We start from the raw sequence: 7,370 nt of genomic DNA, 5'->3' as shown, positions 1-7,370 counted from the left end.
TGATAGAAGTTTGGAAACATCCTCCTTGAGGAAATGGAATACCAAAGCAAGTGGGATGAGCCCCAGGGTGTGCAGCAGGCTGCTGAGCTGTGAGTGTTCCACACAGTTAAGTTTTATGTTCTAACTTGTGAAGCAATCACTTTGATTTGCCAGATTATTGTAACTCTCTTCATTACAGTTGCATCCTATTTCCTCAAGTACTGGTGATGCATTTCTTTAAAGGTACTTAAAACCTTTATGTGCTGATTTCTGTGTATATGGCAATTTTATTCACATCTTAGAATAATAGAGATAAAATAGATATGAAAATTAAAATATCCCACAGTTTCACAGAAGGTCAAGACATATGGTAACTCACACCTATTTTACAGCTTAATCATCTGCTATGCCGCAACCACTGAGAATATAGACTAGAACCAATATAAGTTTAATAATAATGGCATAAGATGACAAGCATTAAAAAACAAGATATGCTGCATTTGATATTCACAAGGGCCACACCATGAAAATCAAGGGTATGGAACGCTTTTCTTTTCAGACATTCTCTTCAATTCTTGTTTGAATACAAGCTAGAGAAATGCCTTGCACTTAAAAAAGAGAGATTTTCTTGTCAAAGGACATGTGTGCTATAGCCTCTATTCCAGTAATACCTGTCCTTTTCAATAAATGGTTTTTGCCCCTGAAACTGGGCTGCAGAGCCTTTTATAGCAATAGATTTTCTGCTGTTGATATACTGTTTGAGTTCTTTACTCTCTTTTCATCAGATGGGTGTTCCATTTCTTCAGGACTGCTCCATATTGAAAGCAGTGAACAGTAAGAATTAAAACAAATTTCTTAAAGATTAAGTGGAAAAAGAAAGAATATAAAATAAAAAAGAAAATCCAAATACACTTTCTAAAGCCAACAGAAGTTATTTAATTATTAAAATTATGGCATTTGGCCCAAGGGTGTACACATTACCTAGATGGTAAATTAAATAAAAAAAATAACAAAGTATTTTAATTGGAGACATAGAAGAAATTTCCATTCCACCTGTTTTTTTAAGATCTAAAATAATGGCAATTTCCAAATGCACCACAAACCTTTCCCACTGAAAAAAATTTTCTTTGCCACTCAAATAGAAAATAGAGAGCACATTTACCAAAGAAGCAGCTTCATTAACATCCATGAGTAATGTTATTGGGGTGTTTAGGAACACATTTTCACATGCATAGGAGAGAGAAAGCAGTAGAAAATAGTAACATTAAAACCAAAGACATTTTAACAACTAAGATATTGTGAGTACTATGTCAAAAGAAACAAAGCAGTTTTCAAAATAGAGTGATTAATCCAGATCCGATTACTGTTTTTTCAATGTCATAATTTCTATCTAAAAAGTCTTTTCTTCTGTACACAAAACTTAATACTTCTGCTGGTAGGGGAAACTTGACATTTTTGTTGTATTTCCATTGTCTTTGTGAGTGCTATACCTTTTTCAATAGAGCATTTTGAAGAGTTTTGTTTTTTTTTTTTGATTGCTTGCTGTTGTTAGGTTGTTGCTGTTTGTTTTGTGTGGGATTTTGGGGATTTTTGTGTTTGGTTTGGTTTGGGTGAAAGTTTTTACCTACCCTGAATACTTAACCAAAAAAAAAAAAAGGCTATTTTTAGGCATGCATAACATCACCAGGTGCTTTGAAGCTCTCAGTGCCTAGTAGTGTTTCTGAGACTGTAATCCTGGCCAGCTTTTGCAGAAAGCAGACATATTGGTCAACTTGGTCCTGGATGCAGATCTGAGTATGCATCTCCATGTGGACTTAAAAAGCTATGCTTACACTAAGCAAAACCAAAATCCATCACATTTCCCAGGCACTTCTGTGCTCTGGACAGGAGTCATTCAGGAGCTATCTTTGGGCTTCCGTCATTTTTGCAACTACCACCAAAGTCAAAAGATTTATTTTCAGGGACATGAAGTTGTAGAAGTTTTACTTGACAAACTGACATCAACACCAAAGTCAGTGTGGCTTTTCCTTTCTTTCCTCACGAAAGAGAAGGCTGAAAAAGTCAGAACATTAGAGTCTGATCTGACAGATCTCAGTAAGAATAAAGTTTGAACCAATTCAATTGGGAATTTGAATGTGAATGTCATCAAGTTTGAAATGACTACACCTACCTATAGGAACAAAAGATCATAGGATAGTTCCAGCTGGAAGGCTGCTCAGCAGTCTCCAGTCCTACCTCCTGCTCGCAGCAGGACCAGCTCTGAGGTCTGTCCTGGTGTCTCAGAGCTTTTATCTAGATGGGTCTTGAAACTTCCACAGATGGAGAGTGCATCACCTCTCTGGGCAGCCTGTCCCACTGTGCCCCGTCCTCAGGAGAAAAAAATCTTTTCCTTACATCCTGTCACAACTGCTCTTGTTCCAGTTATTTCTTGTCCTCTCACGGTACATCAGCATCAAGAGCCCAAAGCTGTCTCCTCAACAGCCTTCTCAGAGCTGCTGGGGCACTGCTGTAAGGTGCCCCTGAAGGTATCTTTCTCCAGGCTGAACAATTCCTACCCCTTCAACCACAGCCCATAGTGACAGCTCTACAGCTTCCCTCCCCACAGTCCCCCCCCCGCCTTCAATGTCTTGGTGTCTCTCTCCTGATCCTACTCCAGTTAGCTGAAATCTTTCTTGCTCTGGGGCCCCGAATACTACCATATTCAGGAGCAGATCTTGATGCCAGGGATGCACTCCTGCTGTGTCCTGTCTCTGGAGATTTGCCTGGGAAACACTAGCTATAATTTTTCACCGCCTGGATACCAAAACCACTGTCATGATCACATGCTGGTCTGAACACCACATGGACCGGAGCCTCATGCAGACAGCATACAAAGTTCTGTATAGATGTAGATTTACTCTTTAAATACCAACATGTTGTTTTTGCATTTTTCTTCCCAGAAATTATGCAACTGCCACAGAAATTGTCTTGGTTAGAGCCCAGTGCCAGTAACGCCAAGGTTGCCCCTAAATGGACCATTCATTTAAGACCTGGACTTTATGATCATAGTGGGTCCCTTCCAACTCAGAATATTCAGTTATTGTGTGTCTGTAACACCAGAATAATTAGGTCAATTAAGTTAATCAAGCATGTAACAAACAAATCTTTATGGGAGTGCAAGGTATATTACATTCAAAATATTTTAATGAAGATTGATAGACAGTTTATGCCTGCCTTGGGCCCTCAGCTTCCTGTGGGCGGGTCTACAAGGAAATCCAGAATGCCCAGTTCCTTGCAGACAGGATTGCTTGAGTTACCATTAGCTCAACCGGGTCAAATTATGGTAAGGCAAGAGAAACTTGAGTATAAACTGTGTTATAGATATATCTGCCATATCAAGATCCAGTATACTGATCACCAAAGCTATAAGATTAAAATGTGTCTAAGTGTGCTGTCCTATGCAGTAAGAATGGCCAGTTTTAAATCCCAGCATGACATTAGTGTGAGAATGGCATGTGCCTTCATTAACAAAGTTAATATGCTATCAGTATCCCCCAGGTATTGTTTAATCAAAGACAGATCTCTGAGACACCTTTCTCTTTGTTCTACAATAGCCTGGGGGCAGCAGGATGTTCAGGCTTGTATTTTTATTCACCATTCTGAGCAATAGTGGCACAATCCCACCAGAGTATCACTGTTTTTCTGGGACTACTTGACTCCAAATATTATTTCAATACTGCATATAGTATAATACTGTACACTACAGTACTATGTAGTGTGTAGTGCTAACGTCTGTGACTTTGTCTCTGCCATGTTCTGTGACACAGCAGAGAACCATCTCTCCCGTTAATGCTCCCACTGTCTCCTTCCCCTTTTTGGGCTGTAGTTGAAAAGAAGGAGGGAAAGAGGTGAAAAGTAGAGGTGCCTTCCCAGCCATGGCAGCAGTACATGCCAAGAGAACAGCTGCTGTTTCATAGTTATTCTTCCTTAGAGAATCTGGTCCAGGAAGAGAATTAAATGCTTTTGTATTCTGTAGTATACCAAAGGTGCTTTTTTTGCCACCTATCATCCTGCTGGTGGTGACAAAACTCAGGCATTTAGGAACAATTTCAAGAAACAGAGAATTATTTGAAAACTTCCTGTGTTATTCCTGATCAGTAAAATGATCAGTTAAAAAAAAAAAAAAAATTACTTCAGGAATTTTCTGAAATGGACAATACATCTGGACAAACAAGTTTAATAGTCACTGACAAACAATCCATCATTTGGTTAAAGCCTTTTAAAACACATTTATTCTTTTGTTTTCCAAAGCATCCATTGAAAATGAGCTCCACAATTTGGTTATGTTTCTTTGATTTAGCTTCCTGTTCCCAGGTGTCCTCCTACTCTACAGTTATCCAGAATTTCCTGCTGACATTAGCTGTGCAGCTGATGCTCACAGAGGAGAAAAAGGTATTTGTAGTCATCGTTAAACTGAGCATTGGAAGTCATTGCCTTTTATCAATGCCCAAAAACCCCAAGAAATATTATTTCTGCTTATCTTAGGCTACTGAAAGATAGAATGCTTAAATAAAGATTGTGAAAACCATTGCAGGTGATGGGGACTCTTTTCAGTTCAGCATGTATTGTTTAGCTAATGCTATCAAGCAGTGCAGCCTGGAGACCTAACTGGGACAGATAACTGCATTTTTTATGTTAAGCTTGAAATAGGTTCCACAGAATCAAAAGTTCAATTTCTGATAGTGCCAGTTAAACCTATCAATTTAACTGAGGCAGAAAAAAATGGAGTAGCATGTAGTTTGCTGTGTTATAGGTCTTTCAGTAAGACCTCTATGATTTTTTATTTTATGTGGTCATAAAAAGGATCCCATAGCTGTTTTTTGTAGCTGACAGAATTTATTCTGCTCTCCTAGGAATAATTTTCTTTCTTTTGAACATTATGCAAGACAGTTCACACAGCTCAGCTGCTGCCCTCTAATTCCAGAAGGGGATATACTTCTTCAGTTCCATATGTTTACAATACATAAAAGATTTACAGACATTTTTGACACAAAAATATTTTAAATATAGATTAATATTGTATTTATAATAGATGAGTGTACTTCTAAATGTTTTCAAAACACCAGAGGTTCTGGATGCTGGATGATATTGCCATTTTATCAAATGTTATTATCTCATAACCATATTCTGAACTGAAATGCCATTATATGATGACTGAATCTGGTAAGTTAAATAAATGAAGATGTGTTTAGCTAGGTGTAACTACAGCTCCCTCATCTTGGATGCCATCTCCAAGAGAACTTTACGACAACTGAGGTCTATGCTATCCTCTTCAGAGCATCACCTGCAGGGAAAAGAGCAGGAGTGCATCATTGCTACCTCATGTGATAGCAGTGTTCTATACTGTTTCTTGGCCTCCACTGTGTTCTTTAGAATGTGATGAGCAGCTAACCCTAAAGAAGAACATACAAATGTCAACAATGCAGCTACTGAGTTTTATTCCTGCGTAAAAGAATACTTTAATGCTCTGTAGCTTCAGGTCCTGTAGCTTTGAGTCACTTGACCTCACTTCTTCACCACAAAAAGTTTGAGCAGAGAAATCATCTCAAATAAACTATTTGTAAAAAAAAAATTGTTTTCATTAAAGGACTTTCAGTTCTAATTGTTTTATCATTATGAAAAATTGCTAACACAAATATATTTCACCAAAATCTGCTAAGCAGTAAGACATCATAATATTCACATTGCCAAATTACATAGGGCACATATGTCAGCATGTACATACAAAAACTTAGATGGGCTCAGGCAGAAATACACTTTATCAAACAGGAACTTCCTAACTTTTCTGTATGTAGTGATTTATATACAGCATTGATTTTATTCTGAGTGAAATATCCTTAGCTATTCCTAAGACAAATGTCATTTGTCTAGTGAATATCACATGGCAGAAAGAAAAATTTTGTTTTCTGCCTAGATGCAGTGATATACTTGTGTAAACAACAGTGTGAGTTTACAAAGAATACGAATGAAAAATAGCCAGAAATTGACAGCTTGAGCACCAGTAAGTATTAATACCCTCCTTGCTAATTGCTGCCATCACAAATTAATGGAAGCCTTTTAAATCTCCTGACAGTGGTTATGTAACATTCCGCGGTTAAGGGAACTCAAGTCAGTACATAACAGATGCCATCATTAATATGCAACTACATATGCTTGCCGTGAACAAGTTTTTGTGAGATTTTCTTTCTTTTCACCCTCTTTTTCTTTGCCATTTGAAAATAATCCTTTAAATTCCTTAGCTTCTGCTTTTCCATCCAGGTGTTTTAAAGTCAAGTGTTTTGACCCATTGTCTTTTTCCATGAGACAGCATATTTGGACAGTACTATAAAGATATGCTAAGTGTCTATTCATAGTACAACCAGAATTATTCATAGTTTAAAAGCTTCTATGTTTTTTACTGGGCTGTTTTTTTCTCCCCTTTTCCTAGAAAACATTGAAAACAGACTAAAACTTTGGGAAACCAAGTGATCTGTTAACACAGCTTAATTTCAGTCTCTTACTTTTCCAAATCTTAAAACCTATCCTGATTTTCTGGGTTCTGTTTCTTCATAGAATTACTTTGTCTGCTTCCAAATCTTTATGAGTTTAATTTTAAATAAAAACAACTGTTCATGGTGTTGCCTGACTATGCAGATGAAGTCACCCAAAGAAATAATCTGTCCTCACTTTCTTTCCAGTGTTAATAATAAAGCACGGCATTGGAGGTAGGGACCAATCAAAAAAAAAAAAAAGTTAGTATAAAAGTTTATAAGAATAAGATATTACTGTTACAGTTTTTCTTTGTTTGTCATTTCTTCCTTTCTTTGCATGCTTTTTTTCATGTCCCCCCTCCTTGTCTCTCCATCTCTTCTTTCCCTCTGAATGGGGACATCTTCAACATTGGTTTGGGACGGATTCTTTTCAGTCCTCACCCTGAGCTCTTTTCTCTCACTAACCAGGACAGCAGGAGTCTAAAACAAGGCAGAGTCTAAAAGTACCTTCATGACAAAGATACACACACCCTCTTTTTCTCTCACAGATCACAGCATGGTCTCTTCTGTCCCTTTGCATCTCTCAACAGTCTCCAACAGGGAATTGATGTCACTTCTCCTGGCAAAAAACAGTTGATGTACATCTGCCTTGGGGACTTGGGACTTATGCCTGAGTCACTGATGGGAATGTGACTGAACATCTGTGAATTGGAGGGGACATCTCCAGAAAGAGAACTGCTCATGAAAGGCTTCCACCTTGCACAGGTTCAGAGTCTCTCAGGTCACCAGAGATGTTCTGGTCTTTTTATCTCTCCTGGCTAGCTTGATGGAGACTCCATGAGTGGTGGCTTGGGAAGCAGATTGGCTTCGTGACAGCCACAT

Source organism: Haemorhous mexicanus, chromosome 1, assembly GCF_027477595.1.
Source record: "Haemorhous mexicanus isolate bHaeMex1 chromosome 1, bHaeMex1.pri, whole genome shotgun sequence".
Taxonomy (NCBI): Eukaryota; Metazoa; Chordata; class Aves; order Passeriformes; family Fringillidae; genus Haemorhous; species Haemorhous mexicanus.
Note: the sequence above shows the minus strand (reverse complement) of the source record.